General features: G+C 45.6%; 1 long non-coding RNA gene across 1 annotated transcript; it reads left to right on the forward strand.

Annotated features, from left to right (window-relative positions):
* The first annotated feature begins 6579 nt into the window (after positions 1-6579).
* On the forward strand, positions 6580-19504 carry LOC115644863. The gene is made up of 3 exons (XR_003998609.1): positions 6580-6591; positions 7678-7684; positions 19424-19504. It is a non-coding gene; the product is annotated as an uncharacterized LOC115644863 (long non-coding RNA).
* Positions 19505-24850: the final 5346 nt, after the last annotated feature.

The raw sequence follows: 24850 nt of genomic DNA on the forward strand, positions 1-24850 counted from the left end.
ACACGCCCTTTTCACTCACTTTGCACTAGCATCAATCTTTTTTTTTTTTTTTTTACAAACAATGCAGAGCAACAGAGAATCAGCCCCTAGCTATTAATAGGGAGGGATCACATCTTTGTGTGTTTGTATAACATAATAAGGCCCTCATCCGGGCTGGGACTTTTAAGTGGAATTGTAATATTAATGTGTTCAAATATACAGAGACGTGGTGAATGTACGCGGCATCAATTAGAAGTAATTTACATTAATCCAGTGACCCTAAAACTCTGCAGAGAAGATACAGAGGGATCTCCCAGTGCAGGCTTTAAGCTGAACAGTGGACATAGAAGGTTCACTTATAGCCTCATAGCCTACCTGCAAGTTGAGGGTTGAATTCATTGCATTCTACCACTTTGTGAAGCGAAATTAGCAGGACAAATTCTTCCCTACAGCAGCCTACATTACATTGGTTTTAGACTGATACTCTTTTCCTTTCTGTAAAAATGCTTCATTCCATTGCTATTATTTCTTCTATATCAGGTCCAAGAACAATTCTCACTCATTTTCACCTCTTATAGCAAGTCTGGCAATCATAGCACATAGCAATCAACACAAAGATTTGTACCAGACAGTTTTTGTGTCTATGTGTGTCCACCATGCCTTTTTATGATTAACATTTTGCTTTTCAAGAGAGATTAATGAGTCTGGCTGGCAAGCAGAGAGTACGTGCAGAACTTTTATAGTGTACGTTGGGCTATTCCTGGGAAATGGCTCACTTCTGACTTCAGAGGCTGAAACAGCCAAAACTGTACAGATCAGAACAGACTGAAACAGCATTAATCCTGAAACAGCAAAAGGTAGCTGAATATACTTCTAAATTATGTCACTGTTACAGCAGTATTCAATGGTAGTAAAAAGTGAGAAATACACAGTAGGACAAGTTGTATTATTCAACCAGCTTAGAAGCCAAATACTTGATGAGACAGTCAAAAGAGTACACAAAATCATCTCTGCACCACTACCAGGAAACCCAATTAAATCAGAAAGGTGGGTGGCAGTACCTGGTACCCATTTAAACCCTCAATAATCAAAAAAAAGTCCCTGATTGCTACAGATTCATTGTGGAACCCAACAAACAGTACAACAAGGTCAATGTCAAAAGGGGTCAAGTTTATCACAGTTCAGTAGAACAACAGTTAGTACATTTGCTTCGTCCTCCACTATCTCAATAATTGTGTCTTTTACTCTTCACACAAAACTAATATCAAGGAATCACATGGGCAGAGAGGCGTCACAATAATTCTGTCACTAACTATATGGAACATGTAAGGACTAACTACATAGCTACACTGCTGCTCTGGCAGGATGCTAGTAGCTTTAAAATAAGATGGTGAGGGCCACTAGAGGGCTCAAACTATTAAAAGGGATTCTACTCAATTCCTAGACACTACATAATATTCTCCTGTTGTTTGTCCTCCAAAGTGAGCCACGAGTTTTAATAATTGCTAAACTGATCCAAAATACCATGGCATAACTGGATCAACCTCCTGATGTGCAGAAAGAATAGCAAATATGGTAGGCGACCAGCTTGGCTTAACAGTGAAATCTTCGGTGAGCTTAAACACAAAAAGGAAGCTTACAGGAAGTGGAAACTTGGACAGATGACTAGGGAGGAGTATAAAAATATTGCTTGAACATGCAGGGGTGTAATCAGGAAAGCCAAAACACAACTGAGTTGCAGATAGCAAGGGTAACAAGAAGGGTAACAAGAAGAGTTTCTACAGGTATGTTAGCAACAAGAAAAAGATAAGGGAAAGTGTGAGACCCTTAATGAATGGGGGAGGCAACCTAGTGACAGATGATGTGGAAAAAGCTGAAGTTCCCAATGCTTTTTTTGCCTAGGTCTTCACAGACAAGATCAGCTCCCACACTGCTGTCCTGGGCAACGCAGTATAGGGAGAAGGTGAGCAGCTCAAAGTGGTGAAAGAACAGGTTAAGGACTATTTAGAAAAGTTGGACATGCACAAGTCCATGGGTCCAGATAAAATGTGTCCGAGGGTGCTCAGGGAATTGGCTGATGTGATTGCACAGCCATTGGCCATGATCTTTGAAAATGCGTGGTGATCTGAGGGGGTCCCAGACAATTGGAAAAAGGCAAATATAGTGCCCATCTTTAAAAAAGGGAAGAAGGAGGATCCAGGGAACTGCAGGCCAGTTAGCCTCACTTCAGTCACTGGGAAAATCACGGAGCAGGTCCTCAGGGAAACCATTTTGAAGCACTTGGAGGAGATGAAGGTGATCAGGAACAGTCAACATGGATTCACCAAGGGCAAGTCATGCTTGACGAACCTGATTGTCTTCTATAATGAGATAACTGGCTCTGTGGATATGGGGAAAGCGGTGAATGTGATATATTTTTACTTTAGCAAAGCTTTTGATACGGTCTCCCACAGTATTCTTGCCAGCAAGTTAAAAAAGTATGGATTGGATGAATGGACTATAAGGTGGATAGAAAGCTGGCTAGATTGTCGGGCTCAATGGGTAGTGATCAACAGCTTGATGTCTAGTTGGCAGCTGGTATCAAGTAGAGTGCCCCAGGGGTTGGTTCTGGGGCTGGTTTTGTTCAACATCTTCATTAATGATCTGGATGATGGGATGAATTGCACCCTCAGCAAGTTCGCAAATGACACTAAGCTGGGGGAAGCGGTAGATACCCTGGAGGGTAGGAATAGGGTTCAGAGTGACCTAGACAAATTGGAGGATTGGGCCAAAAGAAATTGAATGAGGTTCAACAAGGACAAGTACAGAGTCCTGCACTTAGGATGGAAGAATCCACACACTACTACAGGGTGGGGGACAACTGGCTAAACACTAGTTCTGCAGAAAAGGACCTGGGGATTACAGTGGATGGGAAGCTGGATATGAGTCAGCAGTGTGCCCTTGTTGCCAGGAAGGCCAACGGCATATTGGGCTGCATTAGTAGGACCACTGCCAGCACATTGAGGGAAGTGATTATTCCCCTCTATTCAGCACTGGTAAGGCCACATCTCAAGTACTGCATCCAGTTTTGGGCCCCCCACTACAGAAAGGATGTGGACATATTGGAGAGAGTCCAACGGAGGGCAACGAAAATGATCAGCGGGCTGGGGCACATGACTTACGAGGAGAGGCTGAGGGAACTGGGGTTATTTAGTCTGCAGAAGAGAAGACTGAGGGGGGATTTGAAAGCAGCCTTCAGCTACCTGAAGGGGGGTTCCAAAGAGAATCGAGCTCAGCTGTTCTCAGTGGTGGCAGATGACAGAACAAGGAGCAATGGTCTCAAGTTGTAGTGGGGGAGGTCTAGGTTGGATATTAGGAAACACTATTTCACTAGGAGAGTAGTGAAGCACTAGAATGGGTTACCTAGGGATGTGGTAGAATCTCCATCCTTAGAGGCTTTTGAGGCCCCGTTTGACAAAGCCCTGGCTGGGATGTTTTAGTTTGGGTTGGTCCTGCTTTGAGCAGGGGATTGGTTTAGATGACCTCCTGAGGTCTCTTCCAACCCTAATCTTCTGATTCTATTATTCTAACTCTAAATATTATGAGGACGGAATAAGAGAAATGAAAAACATAATAAGAGGCTAAAATACTTACTGGATGGAAAGGAAGGCAGAACATCCTCTAACAGTCAGCAGTACCGGGCCCAGACTGGGAAGGGGCCCATTATGGACCCATCTAACCCATCCACACAGCCGGGTCTGGCTCCTTGCCTGTGGAAGTCCAGCACCCAGGCCTTGCTCTGTGAGTGGGTCCCAGCCAACAGGACCCACTCGCTTATAGGAGTCTCACCACCCAGCAGCCAGGCTCTGCCATGTGGGATGGGCAGGGCTGCTGGCTGCAGGGCCAATGGGTGCAGTCGAGCCGGGCAGGCTCTCAGAGATTGCATCCCAGAGGTGTGCCCCACTACCCAGTGTGGCTCCGGCTCCAACAAGTCTCTGCAGTCCGCCACCTGGGGGGCCCTATCCACCTCCCCAGGGCCAAGCCACCTGGGATGGGTGCAGAGGCCAGGCCAGACTTGGCCAGTGGGGGGTGAGTAGTGCAGTGGGCTCAGCCGCCCCCCCCTCCAGGAAAGTGGGTCCTGAGGGAGCCGGGCCTGGCCAAGCACTGCTCCTGCTCTGCCTGGCTGATTGTGCCACTCCCGAGGGGCCAGAGTGATCCCTGACTGGGACTGGCCCCGGCCCCGCTGCTGGCTCAGCCCACTGCACATGGTCACCTCCCACCAGGGCAGGTGAGCATAGGCAGGGTGCGGGACAGTGGGTTTCTGGGGGCCTATGGGGGGTATGGGAGTCAGGGGGCAGGGGGCACTCAGCAATGGGGGAGGTTTTTGTGTTTTAGGGTGCTGGGCATAGGGGAGTCTGTGGGGGGCACTGAACAATGGAGGGTGGGAGAGGTTTGTATGTGTTGGGGCACTGAGCAGTGGAGGGGGTTGTGGTGGTGGAGCTATGAGGGGTGCTGGGCAGTGGGTGGGGTCTGTGGGTGGGGGGTACTGGACATAGCAGGTCTGGGGGGGTGCTGGGCATAGGAGGTCGGGGGGATGCTGGAGGGGAGTGTGGCTCACAGCGCAGGCCCACCAAGGGGAAGGGGCGGACTGGCAGCACAAGGCCAGACAGGCCAGTGTGTATCTGGCCGCTGTTGCTTTCTTGCTCCCATGCTGGACTGGATGGAGCCAAGCCACCCCCACTGCAACATGCCCAATTGCCCCTGGCCAGCCCCTTACTTCAGGGACTTGCCTTCGCTCCAGGGACTCACCCCTCCAACCTCCCCTGACCCATAAGTATATTTGGCCCCAGGCCCACAAAACTAAGATGCAAGAACTGCCTCTCCCAGATTTAAAGGACTGGCTGACAGTGTTCCCTCTAATTTATGACCATGTGCAGAATGAAGATGATGTGTGGTGGGTGTGCAGCTGAGGGGTTTGGAGTGTGTGGGGGCTCAGGTCTGGGGCTGAGGGGTTCGGGGTGTAGGAGGGAGCTCAGGGCTGGGGCAGAGCATTGGGTGCAGTGGGTGAGGACTCCAGCTAGGGGTGAAGGCTCTGGGGTGGGGCTAGGGAAGAGGGATTCAAGGTGCAGGAGGGGACTCAGGGCTGGGCAGAGGGTTAGGGTGCACAGGGTGCAGGCTCTGGGGTGGGGTGGGGATGAGGGATTTGGGGTGCAGGCTGCCCCGGGGCTGCAGCGGGGAGAGAGAGGACTCCCCTCAGCCATCTCTCACCGCAGCAGCTTGGGGCTAGGTAAGAGGCATCTCTCCTCAGCCACAGAAGCTCCGGCGGGTCTGGGCTAGGCTGGGGGCAGGGCTTCTTTCTCCACCTGTGCAGCCCTTGATGGCCTGGGCACGCAGCTTACAGGGATCTTAGCCTGCTACCAAAACTGCATGCTGGGAAGCGTCAATAAAAGGCTGAATCCATACTGACGGGGGTGGCTCTAGACATTTTGCCGCCCCAAGCACGGAGGGTCCGCTGGTCCCGTGGCTTCGGCAGATCTCCCGCAGGCATGCCTGCGGGAGGTCCTCTGAAGCCGTGGGACCAGCGGACCCTCCGCAGGCACGTCTGCGGGAGGTCCACGGAAGCCACGGGACCAGTGGACCCTCCACAGGCAAGCCGCCGAAGGCACCCTGCCTGCCGCCCTAGCGGCGACTGGCAGAGCGACCCCCGTGGCTTGCCACCCCAGGCACGTGCTTGGAGCGCTGGTGCCTGGAGCCGCCCCTGCACACTGGAAGTTCACTGGTAATCAGGCAATAATTAGAGGAAGTAGTTTCAGAGAGCTGAATTTATGTAGAAGACACTGAAATTTTCAAAACTAGACTTGAGTATGTTATGGTTATTTTCTTTAATACTATGAATCTGATATAAAATGTATGTGCTTTTTGGATAGTAAACACTTCTATTGCTTAAAATTTGCCAACACTGCATCACATGCATAGAAGAGTGATGTACAGTGAAATTACAAATTAGAACTGAATTACACACACAAGTCAGAAGAACTAATTCCAGTACAGATGAAGACCCATATAGTACTGCCCCCTTTCACCATGGAAAAGTTAACATAACAATCAACTAAGGGTATGTGTTCCTCTGGCTTATAATCTTTCATAGCTTTCCTTCTCTAAAGGCTCCCCGAAGGAATAACACTGCACCATTTACTCTGCTGATATCACAGCAGGAAAGATCATCACTTCTATGGCATCATGTCAAACAGAGGCATTCCTGGTTGGGTGAGAAAACCCAGGAAAAATGACTGTGTGCCCAGGATGAAAAGTATGGAAAAACCTGTGTTCAGAAATTCAGAGGTACCCAAAGCAATCCTTGTAACTGTGATCATATACATACAGTACAAAGGAAGCTGAAATGGTCTAAACATTAGTAAGTATTTAGCAGACAACATCAGGGAAGATTATATGGCAGGAAGGAATCATCTAAAACAGTGGTTCCCAAACTTGTTCCGCCCCTTGTGCAGGGAAAGCCCCTGGCGGGCCGGGCGGGCCGATTTGTGTACATGCTGCGTCTGCAGGGTCGGCCGATCACGGCTCCCAGTGGCCATGGTTCGCTACTTCAGGCCAATGGGAGCTGCTGGAAGCAGCGTGGGCCGAGAGACGTACTGGCCGCCGCTTCCAGCAGCTCCCATTGGCCTGGAGCCGCGAACCATGGCCACTGGGAGCCGTGATCAGCCAAACCTGCGGACGCGGCTGGTACACAAACTGGCCTGGCCTGCCAGGGGCTTTCCTGCACAAGCAACGAAACAAGTTTGGGAACCACTGACCTAAAAATCTATTTTGTAACAAAATAGCTAGAAGCTGTTAGGTACTCAAAAAAACACATGTTCACTAATTGATACATACTCTGAGGACATGATAACAGTTTTCAAGTACATAAAAGGTTGTTACAAGGAGGAAGGAGAAAAATTGTTCTCCTTAACTTATGAGGATAGCACAAGAAGCAATGGGCTTAAATTGCAGCAAGGGAGGTTTAGGTTGGACATTAGGAAAAACTTCCTAAATGTCAGGGTGGTTAAGCAGTGGAATAAATTGCCTGGGAAGGTTGTGGAATCTCCATCATTGGAGATTTTTAAGAGCAGGTTAAACAAACACCTGTCAGGGATGGTCTAGATAATACCAAGTCCTGCCATGAGTGCAGGGGACTGGACTAGATGACCTCTTGAGGTCCTTTCCAGTCCTATGATTCTATGAGTCTGTACAATGTTAAATTGCATGACAATCTAACATAGCATTTGGCTGGAACAAAGCATTTGGAAGAAAGGACAACTTTGTAACTAAGGCACATATCTGGTATTTTGGAGACATGCATTCTATTCCCAGCTCTGCCTTAGTCTCCCCATCAGCAATATGTGGATGATTATAGCTCTGTGACAGGGATGTTGAAAGGATTAATTCAGTAATGTTTGAAAAAGCTGTTGGAAGGTGCTATGTAACCAATGCTAATGTGGTGGGTCCCGCACTTTTCCTTGCCGTGGTGGATCAGGGTGCCACCCCTACCCCTATTTTTGGGCTCCGCTAGTGCCCTGGAGAGAGACGGGGGGAGAGAAGGTGAGTGGGGAAGGGACCCAGTTCTGCCCTGGCTCTGTTGTATCACAAATTCGCCCCACATCCAACACCCGTGGGGTTGGGCTATTTGGGATGAGAGGCAGTGCTGTCAAGACAGACTGTCAGCATTGTTGTGTTGGCTTCCAGCCCTATGCTGTACCTGGAATTGAAAGGGTTGCAGGGATAGGAACCATCTAATCACTCTTGCGTTCTCCTTGTTTCTGTGCATCCACGGAGTGGAGTGGGTCTGTCACAAGAGTGAACCACCACCCCAATAAGTAGTATCAGAGAGTCTCCATGGCCAGACATTCCTTTTCGACGATGGCATACTCTTGCTCCCTAGGGAGGAGTTTCCAAATAAGATACAGAATCAGGTGCTCCTCCTCCCCCGCCATCTGCAAGAGGACAGCCCCTAGTCCTACATACGAGGCATACATCTGTAGGGTGAATTCCTTATCAAAGTCTGGGGCTATGAGCACTGGATGACTGCAAAATGTTGAAAGAAGGCACCAAATGTGGATGGAAGCACAGGGCTTGCTGAGATGTGAAGAGATGCATCACTGAGTGTTGGGACAGGACCCAGAATGCCCTGCATCCTTCGCCCCCTTCCCACAAGCCACAGCGCCAGAATAGGCAGAGGTGCTCTGTGGGACAGCTGCCCATAATACACTGTTCCCAATGCTGCTGCAAGTGCTGCAAATGTGGCCACACCAGTGTGCTGTCAGTTGACAGTGTGAACACACTGCAGCACTTTCCCTGCTGTGGTCTCCGAGGGCTGGTTTAACTCACAGCGCTCTATATCTGCAAGTGTAGCCATGCCTTAAGTAAAGCTGGGGGTTTATTAGGTCTTGGGCAGGGCCTTAATTGGCTCCAGATGCTCTAATTAACCTGCAGTAACCTCTCCTTAGTCCACAGGGAATAAGGCTCTGATACCACCATCATCACTTTCCTGCTGCCCTCTGACCCTGCTGTATCACAGTTCAAAGTATGATTTAACATAGTCCTGATCCCAAACATTCTGTTTAGTGGCATTTAAATTATCTGTGTAGCAGGCAATGCATGTATTTGTTATTTGTTTTTTCATAAAAGGCCTATTAATCCAGTGTGAATATCATCATATCATTAGCCTGTTGCTAACTTGGAGCACATGTTAAGGGACATCCTTTATATTGTTTGTGGTCTAGTAGTGCTTAGAGTAGGCATTTCCCAGAAAATGAAACTACTGTGTAACTGTTAACAGTCATGAGGGAATTGTAAGAGGGTTGGAAAATGAGCTGATTTTACACTAGGCAGCAATATGTAAAACCTGCTTCATTAAAAAAAGATTAAATGTGAGACCATATTTACAATGCTGTACAGACCTATTCTACTTATTCTTTATAAGTCCGGACTATCCTCACTGTAATGCCGCTGAAATAAGTTTCTTCCTGCAGATGGCAAGCTGTACCAAAAAAAACGGTTACACACCTTCTTGTAACTATTGTTCCTCGAGATGTGTTGTTCAGGTCCATTCCAATCAAGTGTGCGCGCATCGCATGCACGGACGTCAGAAAGTTTTTCCCTTAGCAGCTCTGGTGATGGGGACTGGTGCCAGTGATCGCCTGCTGGGCACCAGTTCCACTCATTGGTGCCGGTCCTGTGAAGTCATTGTGGACCAGTACCAATCCGTCCTCGGTGCTGGGAGATAGATTGCTGTATCTGGCAATTGGGAGCATGGCATCATGGTGGGCTTTCCTCTGGATGGTACCTGTCTTAATGGTACTGGAGACTTGTCCCTAATAATCGGGGGCTGAGCCGCAGTCATCTCTAGGAGATCACTTGCGGCTTCCAAAGTGTCTAGGGTGGAGGGTGGCTCCAACACCTCCACCTGGCACTGCCCTGACAAAAAGTCACTATGTGCCAGACTCGACGGTGCCTTCTGGGATGCCGGAGTTGACAGCACTGACTCATACTGTCTGGGAGCCAGGTCCTTCCTCAGGTGCAGTGAAGCGTCCCCTGGCAGTCCTGCAGCTCTCTGAGAAGGGCGCCTTCTCTCAGTCTTTTTATGCCACTTGTGGGGCACCAGGGAAGTAGAGCAGTGCCAGGCTGCTGCTCCCTGTTGCAGTGCCGGGGATCGCCGGTGTCGAGGGTCTCTCGCAGTATAGTCCTTCCTCATCCCCAAGTTGTGAACTGATGCCAGAGCGCTCTGCATTGAAGTGCTCAGGCCTGAGCAGGGATGTTTCGCACCCCAGGCAAAACTTCCACCTTGCGCCCTCCCCCATCCCTGATCCCCTGCCCTGAGGCACCTCCCCCTTGCAGCAGCTCCCCCCTCCTCCCAGAGGCACCCCCGCTGTCCCAGCTCACCTCTGCTTCGCCTCCAGCCCGAGCACGCTGTCACTGCTTCACTTCTCCTGCCTCCCAGGCTTGCGGTGCCTAAGCTGATTGGCGCCGCAAGCCTGGGAGGCAGGAGAAGTGAAGCAGCTCACCCCTGCCTCTCCTCCTTCCCGAGCACGCCATGGCTGCTTCACTTCTTCCGCCTCCCGGCTTGCGGCGCCAATCAGCTTAGGTGCCGCAAGCCTGGGAGGCGGGAGAAGTGAAGCAGCCATGGCGTGCTCGGGGAGGAGGCAGGGCAGGGGTGAGCTGGGGTGGGGAGTTCCCCTGCGTGCCACCCCCCCTTACTTGCTGCAGGTGGTCCTCCCCGTGCTTTCCTGCCCCAGCTCCCTCCACCTAAATGCCGGCGGCGATTGGGGAGGCTGAAGATCCAGCCACCGTGGTCGCTGCCAAAGAAAATGCCGCCCTCCAAATCCTAGTGCCCTAGGTGACCGCCTAAGTCACTTAAATGGTTGCACTAGCCCTGGGCCCGAACCTTGGCTGTCTGAAGCCAATGGATGAAGAGCGGATTCCAAGAGCAGGTGCTTCAAATGGAAATCCCGCTCCTTTTTCATCCTAGGTTTAAAAGCCCTGCAGATTTTGCAGCGCTCAGTCTGATGCGCCTCCCACAGACACCTCAGGCAAGAGTCATGGGGGGTCACGATTTGGCATGGGCTTGTGGCATGCACTGCAAGACTTAAAGCCTTGGGCTTGCAGCATGCCCCGGAGCCCAGAAAGGGGTGAGGGGATAAGGAAGATCCGACTCACAAACACCTATACTAACTATAACTATGCTAACAACTACAAAACAAGAAACAAGAAGAAGAACTAGTTTAGGTAACTACATTAAGGGAGCACTTGCAAAGCAAGCGAGTCGCAGTTCAAAAGGCCACCATGGACAGTAAGAAGGAACTGAAGGGGGGTCAGATTGGCAGGGCCATATATTAAGCGTCATGAAGGGGCCACTCCAGGGAGCTCCCCAGTCGACCCGACGGGAGCTGCTAAGGGAAAAACTTTCTGATGACCACGCATGCAGCACACGCACATCTGATTGGAATCGATGTGAACAAGCACTTGAAAAAGAACCCATAAATCTTTTCCCAGGCTTCATCCAAGCGCTTCCCATAACCCCAAACTCTCCTTGTAACCTGAATGTTTCTGCTAACCTTGCAAATCATTGACAGTGTTGCCATCTAACCATACAATGTTAGCCTTCAGAGTGAACTCCACTTGAGGTGAATGGAAGCAGCTTATATTTAAACTAATGGGTCAGATTCCTCCCTGCTGTATCTCTTTTGACATCCATAAGACAGCACCCATTCATTCAGATTTTTAACACATAAGGGCTAGAAACTTATTTTTTTAAAATTAAAGCTTAAATTCATTCTGCAGAAACTAGCAAGGCCATCTGAAAAGCTGGGAAATGGTGTCTTTCCCACCATATATGGTTTTGGTTTGATCCTTCCCTTAAAGCTATGGTGAGGGTGGAAGAGTTCTTGAAACTTGGTCAAAAGTCATTCAAAAGATTCACAAAGCTCAGCCTACCTTTTAATGGCCATGAGTAGACATTCAGGTTTGTAACAATACCTGAAATCAAGAATGTTGTGTGTAATTTTAAGTTCCATGACAGAAAGCTCATCCAACTCTAATGAATATGTAATAAGAGTCCAAACGCCAGTCAGTAACTTCTAATTTAATGCTGTGAATATTAAGAAGAGGTTTGTTATAATGAGTCTAATTAACGGCTAAGGGTGATGCAACCAGGGGTGGCTCTAGCATTTTTGCCACCCCAAGCACGGCAGGCAGGCTGCCTTTGGCAGTTTGCCTGCGGGAGGTCCCTGGTCCCACCGATTCGGCGGCAATTTGGCGGTGGGTACTCCTAAGCTGCAGGACCGGCGGACCTCCCGCAGGCAAGCCACCAAAGGCTGCCTGACTGCTGCCCTCACAGGGACTGGCAGGGCGCCCCACGCGGCTTGCCGCCTCAGGCATGCGCTTGGAGAGCTGGTGCCTGGAGCCACCGCTGGATGCTACAATTTCTTTACAGCAATGTGCTCTGTCTCTGTTCTGATTAAGGCTGAGAAAGGTTCAGATAGGAATTCTAAACTTTCTGCTAGAGCTGTTTTCTAGCCTATACCACCTAACCCAAATGTATGCATTCACATTTAGTGGAAGTAGCATCAGGATGCAGCTATCGCATCAGGAGACCCTGCCCACTGAAGCATCATCTGTGGAGCACAGGTGGGCATTCAAGATTGGGTTCAGATTCATTGCATTTTGTCATTAACCTCATGGCCTCACTGAGCTGTCCCACCATTAATTATAACGTCAAACATCTTGGTGTACATGATTGCATAGCTTGAAAAATCCGCAGCTGTGTGTGTGCATACAAAGGAGAAGTAAAAGGATTTTGTAGCTGTGTGTAGCTATGCATGCAGGCATTTGACATTAGCATTGGCCTTGAGAGGCAGTGTAGTTTAGTGCACTGAGTAGGTGATCCAAATTCTAAACCTGACTCTGGCACTAAGTCATTATGTGGCTTTGGACAAGCACTTAATGTCTCTGTGCCTCAGGTTCCCCTCATGATGATAGTATAGTACCTAACTGTGAGGATTAATGTTTGTATATAGTTCTGAAACTGTAAAGTAATAAGCTACAGAACACAGTCTAATGACTGTTACTGATCTTATAAATAGCTCACAAATTCACCTACATTATACTATTACTACAGTTAGTGGTTGCTGAATCATCCAGGGGCCCTCTATACACTCACCAGATTCACTAGTCATATAGTGAACCGCAGAGCCAATTTCACACAGACAGAACACTGAAGAGGCCCCACAAAACCTAGGAGTTATTCAACCAGCGTTTTGCAATCACTTCCTGATGGTGTGCTCTGTTCATCTGCCTTTTACATATATTGCTATCTTGGTTATTCAAAGCTCTCTTGAAGCCTTTTGATAATTAAGGGTGCATGCTCAACTATACAGAAGAGCTGGCCCAATTACCCAAGGCCAGACAGTGTAGCAGTAGGAACCTCAAAAAACAGAACAGGAGGGAGGGGGACTGAGTTGCCTGAAACCCTCCTGTCTCCTCACTGCCTCCCCTCTGGAAATAAGTTGAGTGAATAGTGTTTCAACCAACTGTGGGGTTTGGTGCTTGTTTGTGTTGGTTCAGGCAGACCTGGGTCTTTTGAGAAGGGCATATCCAGTGTCTTCTTGTGTGATTGCACTTTTTCTAGTCAGTGTGCCTTTTAGGGAACTTAGGCATCTGCAAAGAAGTAAGAATGAAGTCATAAGCAGAGAAGCTTCCCTCATGTGAGTTAGATACTGCACACAAATTGTGTGTAGGGGCTTACTGGAGTAGAACAGCACATGTATTCTCTTCAGACATTTATCTGGTGTTCTGGAATGTCACAATAATGTAGAATTTATCCTATTGCAAATGCTGTACTGACCAGCGAGCTTCTGGTCATCCAACATTCATTCCCAATCAGGGCTGGCTTTAGGAAGTGCAGCACCAAATTCAAATAGTTTCGACGAGGCCCACCGCCAAAATGCCACCGAAGACCTGGAGCGAATGAAGGACCCACCGCTGAAGTGCCGCGGAAGACCCTGAGCATGGGGCCCTGTTAGGCGCGGGGCCCAATTTGGGGGAATCGACCTAAAGCTGGCCCTGTTCCCAATGACATCTTACATTATACAATGCTTTGATTTTGTTGCCTCTTATGTCCAGTGACTGTGGCATGTGAGAAACATTGAAGATTTGAAAGACATTACTGATGCCGTCCACATTTTGGTTATTTCATAATTTCACAATGACAACTGCTAAATTTCATTCATGAATTTTTCCCCCTTCTCCCACAGCCAAGCATTAGCTCTTATGCTCTTAGGTATACTCCACTCCAGCTTCCCATGTTAAAAATTCAGTCTGTGGAAATGCGACAGCTGTTTTTCGTATCACTCTATCAGGACCGGAAGGTTTCAAACAAAGCGGACAAATAAAACGGATATGAAGTGGCAGGATCTTGCTACAGAATTTCTTCTTACATATTAAGGAAACTGAGGGTCATGACTTGACTCGATTCCACGTTCAGTTGGGTGAATTGTCAGGGATTTCCATTTTTTTAATCATGGTTTTTTTGAATGATGTTTCAAGTTTTTGCTGCTGGTTCTCCTTTTTTTATTTTTAGTAGGTGGCTTGCTGCAATAAGTCCCTTACTCCTTAGAATTCTCTGCTGCTCAGTTCCAAAGACAAAATGTAAATGAGATCGACAAAGAGTTCCATTCTCAAAACTTTTAGCCCAATTGTGGAGGAGTGTGAACCTGGTGTGCATGTGTGCATGCACACACAAACACGTGCAGCATTTTTGTCATTGTTTGTCATTAATGTAAAGGGTGACAATATATTATGTGGAAATTGCTTATAGGCTGGTGTAATGTACAGTAGGAACAGCAAATGCAACAACAGGAACACTTGGATATTATGGCAAAGGCTGCTGGAGAAAACCTAGACAGAAAGCATCTGGCGCTGCCCTCTGTCACAAGATAGTTGGACAAGTGGCCTGATCCAATATGATGGGATTTTAATAGCAGCCAAGAAGAAGGCAGAGATGTAATATAAAGGGAGAAAAATCTATATTTTCACAGACATGGCCTACTTTACCCAGACCAGGAGACACACTCTTTTCCTTTCAAAAAAGAGTTTAGAGGCAACTTTGCTACTTTTTTCCTAATTAAACTCTGGGTCGAAGATGAAGGGGAAAAAGTCTGAGTTTGGAGGACTATGAATCTGCAGAAAAATTATTTGTTTGACTAGCTAATGCACCCGGAGAACATGACTGGGATGCAGGAGCAGAGTCAGAGAATACTGGAATTTAACATATAGACGTTCTCATGTGCCTGCTTTTCTCCTGGCCTTCAATTTTTTATTGTAAGTTTTTGAGCACACAGTGATAAGAGGAAACAATTCAAAAGCATAAACAGAAAGGCAATGATAGTGTTGATCTCTGTAGTCAGTATGGGGTAAGACGCCCTAGTAAAAATGGAAACAATGGTTATATTGTTCCTGTTTTGTCAAATACTTTTAATCATAGATTTTCTAACTACTCTAAGTTCCTCAGGGCAGGGACCTTGTATTCCTGTATGTTTGTACAGTTTCTAGGCCAAGGCATCCTGAGCCAGAAAAAGGCTTCTGGACACTATAGCAATAGAAATAAATAATCATCATAATGGCCCAGATCACCCACTCCTATAGGAGATCTAACAAAAGGGAACTCTAGGGGGATTTACCCCACCAGTGAACAGGTCATGAACCTTTCCCAAACATGGGAGATCAGGGCCACCTGCACAAAGACACTGTGCCTGCACCTCAGTTTTGGCTCCCCCTCAGTCCCTCCAGCTCCCGGGCAGCACAGTTCCATTGGCTCTGTGCTATCAGAATTCTCCCTGGCTACAGTGGTCCATGGTATTTTAGGGCTCAGGCTGAAGGGCTATAAAGTTGCAGTATAGACACTGAGGCTTGGACTGGAGCCCAGCTCTGAGATCCTTCCCCTAAAGGGACTCAGAGCCCCGGCCTAAACATTTATACTGCAATTTTAGAGCCCCACAGCCCACATCCTGCAAGTCCAAGTCAGAGGACTCAGGCCAACCATAGCCACGCCGCAGGTCTTCTACTGTAGTGTAGACATACCCTCAGCATTTAAGGTTTCATTAGGGTTACTTTCTAGATAGTTTTTTGCTCATAAAGGGCTTCCAAATGTATTATTGCTCATTTTCTTTGTATTGTAGCCCCTTAGAGAGGGAGATTAAACAAGATCCTTGGAGAGAACCTCTGCATTCCTTTATGTTATGGTTGTACACAGACCTAGAGATATTGATGCAGATTGCTGATTGTTAACCTGGGAGCACAATTACCCTGTTTTGTTTTTAGGGTCAGATTCTCAAGGGCCTGACTTCCTTTTGGCAGCTCTCCCCAAAAGTGCATCTGCTATTTTTAGCAATTGCATTGCTAACTACTGATTTGCATCTACAGTAAAGGACCCCTGGCTGGGGATCTAGGCCTTAACGAGACAAGAGTAAGCCAAAACATGGTGCACAAAAAGAAGCTAGACTGAATGTTTAAACACTATGCCTGTGTCTCTTGTTAAGCTATGACGACATATGGTTTACAATTAGCTTGGCAGTTATACTTGTGCCAATACGCTGCACTGTCAGAATACTAAGGGTGCCATCCTGCTCCAACTGGAGTAAGTGGTAAATTTCCCTAACACCCTGTAGATGGTTCCATATGGAACCATTTTTATTTCTTTTTATTTTCTGTTACAATACAGGCTGGGGACCACAATCAGGGATTAGGACCCCACGGTAGCAGACACTGTACAAATAACATGAAGGGAGTCCCTGCCCCAAGGAGCTCACAGTCTAGGATTTAGACAATATGGAACAGGCAGTTAAACAGACAAGCAAAGAGAGAGGGAGTGGGAGGACAAGGGAACAGCAGAGACCACTGCAACAGTATGGTTGCATGAGTTAGTAGTCACAAAAGTCTCAATGTCATGAGTTCTTGCTGGATGATTGTGATCTGAAGACAGCACAGCACGGGAGGTTTTAAAGGAGAATAATGTGATGGCTTTGTGAATTTCTATATTGTGCGATGAGTGAAGGGTTTTATTTTAGATTCATAAATATTATTTTAATTAACATCATGAACAGTCATTTTTTCCATTACACAACCTCACTCTGAGGCTTTGGAGTCTCATTATAAGAAGTCCATTGGGGATACTAAACTGGAATAATGGGAGGGGCGCGTGTCCATCATACCCCTCTTCAAAATACTAATTTAGTTATTTCTGCAAACTAAACAAAACAAAAAACAATACGACGTTGTCACGCTATCTGGAGTGGCTCATCACCAAGAGTGCCAACCTCAGGGAAGACTGTCAAAAAGCAGGGCGGACACTCCCAAACTGGTTGTACGTTCTGTAATTAGATTTCATCTATCCAGTAACGAATGTGAACTCCTGGATCACTGTAACAGTCTTACCACAGAATCACAGACAGTGCCCTTGAGTTCTGCATCTATCTTGCCATCCACGCATGCTAGCCTTAATGATAAATGATCACAAATACAAATCACAAAATATTCAGGTTGTTCCAGTCCCAAGAGACCAGTCATTTACCCCAGATCGATTTGTACCTCAGATCTCACACCAAAGACAATGCTTGTAGTCAACCCTATAGTACACTAATTAAGGGTTCATTGACTAGGAAAAAGAAATTAGAGAGTTATTTACAGGTTAAAGCAGGCAACATATATACACAAATGAGTTACAATCCATTGTTCCAAAAAGTGACAGATGTGGTAATCTGTCAGCACTGAATATCTTTTTAGGGCTAACCCAGGTTGACCGTGGGAATATCTGCCTTTTGTTTCTTAGCTCCAGCCCTTATGAGAGTACAAACAGCAAAGAGCTAACAAATCTTCATGTCAGCTATCTTTATTTCCCTTTTCCATAATTCAAACTGATGGGACGAGCTTTGTCTCACATAGCACTAATGGGTGTAAGAGGGCCATTAAACCAGTCTTTGCGTTGTGATGTTCCGCAATGGCCCATGTAGTCTTGATAATTCTTCTGGGAGGGCAGGGGAACCACTTTTCCTTCTTGGGTTCACAAGTTCAGAGCAGGCATTTTTACAATTATAAAGCAAAACTTGCTTTAAAGCAGGGAATATAGACATTACATATAAGTTGAATGCATGCAGCAACTTACAAGCATTTCATAGAGTCTAAACACTAAAACACATTCTTACAAGTTCAACAATGAACAATATTAATATATAGGTGAGCTGGTCTTGATTCCAGCTATGAATGTATCAGTGTTCAGCTAATGCCTACAGACTTGGCAAGAGCTGGCACCTGGTTTACCAGCATCACAGACACATATTGATACACTTGTTGAAGTCCATGTTAAATGAGATGAACAGTATTTTGGGGTAATACTAAATTGGGGGCCCACAGAGCTGCTCTGGGCCCTAAGCAATTGTTTCATCCGCTTATGCCTATCACCACCACTGCTCATTACTCAGCGTCATGGCATCTCTTGAAAGGCGATTAATATGAGCAACACTGGCTTTTTCAAGATTTCTGCTGACAAATGCTTGCTGCAGCAAAGTGCCAAAGTATACAGTTGGTTCTCTGGGTACCTGCCAAAGCATGAATCAGATGTTGAAAATACGAGGTGAGAGGAAGCACCAGAGCAAAGCATTTTATCTCATCTTCCAGCTGCATTTGCAATAATGGTCTTACACTTTAGTCAAACAGCATCATGAATAACTGAAAACCAAGCTACAGGACAATAGACTGACTCATTCATGCAAGTACTGTACTATTCATGTGTTTTGTCTCAGAGAGACAAATTCCATTTGTCTCTACTTCACTCTCATCTGAAAATTTCCCCCGTCAGAGTCCCACATAACATTATTTAAACTATGGGCAAGAGTCATAACAAAACCTTGAACATATCTATGTAAAGCTCTATTCAATCTCAATTTCAAAATCCATGTGGCATGCGTCAGTGCCAACTTCTGTAACCAGAGTTTAATGAGCACATTCAGAGAGTAGTGTTTAAAAGAAAATGCAAAGTGGAATTTCCCCTTCGATCTCCCAGATACAAAAGTAACAGAGTTGCTGAAATATGTGAGCCCATGCTAATTTATTGTAAATGGGTATTTTATTTTTATAGGTGCTTTGGTCACATCCTCCCCTCCACTTTTAGGCATGATGGGGAATGAAAGATGCTTTGTTGCCAGAAAAAAGTAGCTGATAAGCATGTCCAGAAAAGAGCCCTGGGTTCCTGGGTCATCACTTCCTCCCCTCTTGCCTGAATTCAAGAAAGTCCCTCTGCTGGATCACTGCTCATGTGGAACTCTGAACATAAGAATGGCCATACTGCGTCAGACCAAAGGTCTATGTAGCCCAGTATCCTGTCTGCTGACAGTGGCCAATGCCAGGTTCCCCAGAGGGAATGAGCAGAACAGGTAATCATCAAATGATCCATCCCCTATTGTCCATTCCTAGCTTCTGGCAAACAGAGGCTAAGGACACCAACCCTGCTCATCCTGACCGAAATATTGGTATAGAGGGGTATAGCTTGTTCAGGAAGGACAGGAAGGGAATAAAGGGAGGAGGTGTTACATTATACACCAAGAATATGTACACTTGTCCTGACATCCATAAGAAGAGGCAGACCAGTTTAAAGTCTCTGAGTGAAGATAAAAGGGGAAACATAGGGATGACATCATGGTAGGCATCTACTATAGACCATCAAATCAGCAGGAGGAGGTGAAGGAGGGATTTCTAGAACAAATAACCAAAGTATCCAAAACACAAGACCTGGTAGTAATGGGGGACTTTAACTACCCAGACATCTGTTGGAAAAGTAATATGGCAAAATGTCCAATAAGTTCTGGGAATATGGAGACAGTTTCTTGCTTCAGAATGTGCAGGAAGTAACTAGGAGAAGGAGGGGTGTCCAACTGACAAGCATTAAACTCTTCTAAGATGTGGGTTGTCACAGATGCAGCCGATGTGTCTTTTATAACTTGAACATCCAGAAATGCATCTACTGACCTACCACTGACATCAAGATAACGTACACAATGACTTAATACTTGATGCCCATGTGCATTGGTGCATTCATCAGCCATGTATGCACATTTTTTGAATGTGGTGAGAAAGTTCTTCACTTTTTCAACTGTTGAGTCTTTCACTGTTGCACCACATGCTTCTAGCCAGTCAGTTGAGTTTCTTGCAGAAAGATAGTGAGCATTTGCTGGTCTTGTTTGGAACCTGTGTTCAACTTCAGGATAAACAAGTGACAATGCACTTACCATTGGCCTCCATTTTGTAATGTGTGGTATCTCTTGCTTAAATAGAAAGTATGATGCCACAGCCATGTTTGTTCGCATGAATTGTGTTGTGTCTCCAGCATTCTTAACAGCCTCATTAACACTCACCAGTGTTGTCCTTGGTCAGTGGAAACTCAGAGTTCGGAGATGCTTTCGCATGAGTTCACCTCCCAGGTAGGGGGCAAAAAGGCACCTTGCTCGTTCCTCCAGCTGCTCACTGTTCGCTCTGGCAATTGTTCATTGCGCCATCACCTTCTGCTGCCATCTGCCCCTGTGACCTCTGCGAGTTGATCTCTTGAGGTTCCACCCAGCTCTCAGTGTTTTCAGCTGAGTTCTCAGTGGGGGAAACTCGCTGCTAGTGCAGGCTGGGCTGTTTCTTCCACAGAAACACTGTCCCACAGCAGATCTAAGCACTTAGACCTGATTATCAGTGATTTCAGCTGTAGTGTTAACAAAACAAAAGACTATCTATGGAGCCTAATCAGCTCTGTCTTTAAACAATGGAAAGGGGCAGTTGAAATAGTACTTGTGACTTAGACAGGCCATCAAGCTAAACACCTGTCCTCACCCTCTCTCTTGATGCCCTCAATCAGCACAGGCTAAGTACAATTCTACTGCCCTTTGCTCATACAATAAGAATAACAAATTTAATTTCCCCTCCCCCCCCCCGCATTCAAGTGATTTATAACCGAATCCCAGCCAAAATCTCTCTCTTGGGCAACACAGCTCTATTTGCTGGCTACCTAGGTAGCTTAGGTGTGAATATAAATACAATTTGGTCCTGAAGCCTTTCCCCTCAGCTCATCATTAGCTGTCAGGGAGAGCTCATTTAGACTTTGCTTACAAATCATAATTTGAAATTATTAGGTTGGCCAATGTCACCAAAATGAATGCACTGACATTGTCACAAAAAACAACAACTGTATAAGGAAGCTAGTCTATGTTCATGCTTTACAAATGTATTGTATTTTTTCAGATACATGTATTTTATCATACATTTTATATGCTTTTAAAGTGTGTATTAATGTTTCAATTTCAATTCAAATTTCCAAACAATCACTAAATTGGCAACACTGCATGTAACTAGTTCACATAACTGGGGTGTTGGGGAAATTCAGGGGGGATGTAGGGAAATCCCTGGTTTCATATCCACTACCACCGACTGGCTGAGGAGCTCTATCTAAACCAGGAAGTAATGCAGGAAGTTGTCTGAGCAAATAAAGGAGTCTCTGGCTGGCTGCTACTATGGACCCTCCTGAGCCCTGTCTCCTGACCTGCTTATGGTTCCTGTCCTCCTTTCCCAGACTCCTCTCTACTCCCAGTGCCTACTTTAGTTATAGTGATGAATTGCCCTGCATTTTGTGATTTAAAAAAATCTAGAAAACTTTGTTATGTAACATTTACTGTCTCGTGTAATTAATTTTGAGAATGTCAACAAATATTCAAGTATCAGGGGGTAGCCATGTTAGTCTGTATCCACAAAAACAAGGAGTCCAGTGGCACCTTAAATCACTTCTTCAGATGTGTTCACTCCATGCATCTGAAGAAGTGAGGTTTTTGACCCATGAAAGCTTATGCCCAAATAAATCTGCTAGTCTTTAAGGTGCCACCAGACTCCTTGTTGTTTTTAACAAATATTCAGTACAAACTGTTCCTAGAATTATGGCAACTTGTACAGTGTTGCCAGCTATTGTGATTTTAATCACAAATCTTGAGAAAGATGGGGGGTTTCTTAAAGCCCCTGGCTTCTGGAGTCAAGTGATTTTTGTGAAAATCTAAGCTTTACTTTTAAAAATTAAAAGTACCTTTCTAGCCTCTGTGGCTATGGAGGAAAGCCTGAAAACAAGAACTGATTCTGCCCTAGAACCTCAAAACACAGATGGCAAATGAAAAGAAGACAACATTTATTTTTCTGAGTCTCTCAGTTTTTGAGGAGCCTGACTCATGAGTTTTAAATGTTTGAGGTTGGCAAGACTGCTGTTACAGCCTCATTACAGAATACATACTACAAAGCCAACAGCGGTCTAGAATGAGTAAACCAATGGGATTATTTGATTATGATTTCAGATCCTGGAAGAATGGTGAAATACACAAGATAAAATTTGGTGGATCTAGTGTGGAGGTGATAGCGAGTGGAGGAAAGACTGTGAAGAACCTCTTCCTGATAGTGCACCCATGCAAAAGCAGTGGAGAATAATAGCTTAGTTCCCCCTTAAGATCTAAACTGTGCTCTACAATCTCAAGAGGATGTAGTAGCCTGCTTTGACTTCACGGTAAGGTCCCCAGGCCCTTGTACACTTACTGCCACCTTGGGGAGAAGGGATAAGGAGTACATGCCACTCCATTTTGGAGCAGTAGTAATGAGAACATTCCACTAATCCACTTGAACTGTCCTGTCTTGTCAAGATACAGGTGTTTCTGTACATTTTTTCTTATTGAATCCAAACAAAGGCAATGAAAATTTTTGCCTAGGTAACAATTGTAGGATGAGGTATGTGGAGGAGTCATGTATATTTGTTTCCTTTTTGACCTTTAATGACTCTAAGAAGATACAGAAAATAGCTCCATTTAATTCATCTGAAACCAAGGTTAAAATTAGAAAATTATAATTATTTTTTTGAAAAGCTGTGAAAATCTCTAGCCTCTCTCGTGCCTTCATCTGATGAAAAGAACTTCTTGCTCTCCTAAATTGTGTCAGCAGCCAAGCCAAAATGAGGCCATTCCTTTAGTACTTCAAAATATTATATTTAATTATTATTCACAAAATATTGTACATTTTTATATTTCTAAATTAAACAAAAAAAGTTTCAAAATAAGGCCCCAAGCCTGCACACTTACACATGTGTAAAAACTTAAGTAAATGTTTGTAGGATCAAGGACTAAAATTATAGTTTTGTTTTCACTGTAGACTTAAACCAAACTTACATTCCCAGAAGCAGCTACCAGTTAATGTTCATGCAGTCTCTATTCCAATTTATCATTTAAAATGAACTTTAAACAGATAAATAAACACAATTTACTAGTATATAACCACTTGATTGCCAAATGAGAGTCATATTGCAATACTTCAATTGAATTTTATATACGTAAAGAATAACATGAAGATAATTTATTTAACCTACAGCTGTTCTGCATTTTTTTAAAAAGCATCAGTCTATATCAAAGAACGGGAAATTTTCATTTACGATGCTGATTGCTCTGCTTAGCTCACTTTGACGTAGATTACTGCTTTTACAAAAATGTAGACCAGCTGGAGGATAAACAGATCTTCTACATCTTAATGTTTCATGTTGATCTTTAACTATATGCAAGACAACATAAAGCCCAAATTTCAAGTTGGATGCCTAAAGTTAGGCACCTAAATTGTTATTTAGATACCTAAATAGATAGATTACTTTAGGTACTCAAGTTTAAAACTCAAGTATCAGAGGGGTAGCCGTGTTAGTCTGGATCTGTAAAAGCAGCAAAGAATCCTGTGGCGCCTTATAGACTAACAGATGTTTTGGAGCATGAGCTTTCGTGGGTGAATACCCACATGCATCTCACAAAGTGGGTATTCACTCATGAAAGCTCATGCTCCAAAACGTCTGTTAGTCTATAAGGTGCCACAGGATTCTTTGCCAAGTTTAAAACTGTGGCCCTAAATTACTAGAGCATGATTCTAGTTTAGTATGGACTAGAGAAATAAAAGAGATGGTGAATGAATTAAGCATATGCTTTGTGGCTTTATGGCCCTAATTCAGGAAAGCATTCCTATTCACACCACCATTTAAAGAATGGCCCTAATTTCAACAGGACTTAACAACATGCTTAAACTTAAGAACATGCTTAACTACTGTCCAGAACAGCAATGGACTAAAGCATGTGGTTAGGTGGTTTCCTGATCTGGGGCCGTCGGGTTGTACATTACAGTGCAAGCAATCACACTGAAATCATTGAGATATATCTTGTATAGTACAGTAAACACCCAGCATTTACAAGTGAGACAAAATCAGGTCCTTAATTTGCAGCATCCACAGGACCATTTTAGGTCCGTAGTGGGGAGCAGATCTTCAGCTGGTATGAATTGTCAGAGCTCCATTGACTTTGATAGAGCTCTGACAACTTAAACCAGATGTAGATCTGCCTCTTGAAGTTATATTTGTTTTAAAGGTAAAATCCCTTTTACTTCCATGGTGTTACATCAGCAGAGAATTTAGCCCTGATAAATGAATTTTGTAGTGTGTATCTAATGTTTAGTGGAAAAATGTCCACATCACAAAAAACACTGCATTAACTGGGACCTTTGGCTTTCTACCTGCAGCAATTATTTACAACTGATTGTTAACAGACCATTCCTTTGGGAAACAAGCCCTTTTTCCTTCACAGTGGCTGTAAAAGCTTCTGGGGACAAACAAATGGTGGTGGCACCCATAGAAGATTCTTACCTCCCCATACTGGAGGGGTACAATCTAAAAGGAAGGAAACGTGACCGCCCCTTGTGTCTTCTCTGCCTTGTGACCCTTCTGCCCTGCATCCCCCCAGAGTTACCTGCGTGGTGGGGGTCTGTACTTCTCCTGCTGGGCCTACCTCCCAGCACGTTCGGCTGCTCTCTGCAGCAGCTGGGCCTGGGCATGGGGTGGCCTGTTGCTGCCTTCCCAGCCAGGCTCTCTCTCAGGCACAGAGCAGCGACCAAGTACCCAGCATGAGAAGTGGCTGGTCCCTCCCCTTCTGCTCCCAGCTTGGAATGACTACCAGGGGCCGAGAGCGCCAGGAGGCAGGCACAGTGGGAGAAAACAGCTCCCCAGGGTCTCCCTGCCTATTTGCAGGCCAAGTAGAAATTGGGGGGGGCCGACACTTGACTCTGCATGCCCTGCCTATGCATCGACTCCAGTGGTACTGGTCACCACCTAACCTCCACTTTGCATAATTTGTTTGATTACTAGGGGTTTCATGACTACACCGAGTTGTACACCGAGTTGTACTGCCGTAACTGGGTTTTCTTATCAAACCAAGCAATCTCTTCTTTAACGCTTTCACTCCTCAACATTTCCACACCCTGAACT

The sequence above is a fragment of the Gopherus evgoodei genome, chromosome 2 (genome assembly GCF_007399415.2).
Source record: "Gopherus evgoodei ecotype Sinaloan lineage chromosome 2, rGopEvg1_v1.p, whole genome shotgun sequence".
NCBI classification, from domain to species: Eukaryota; Metazoa; Chordata; order Testudines; family Testudinidae; genus Gopherus; species Gopherus evgoodei.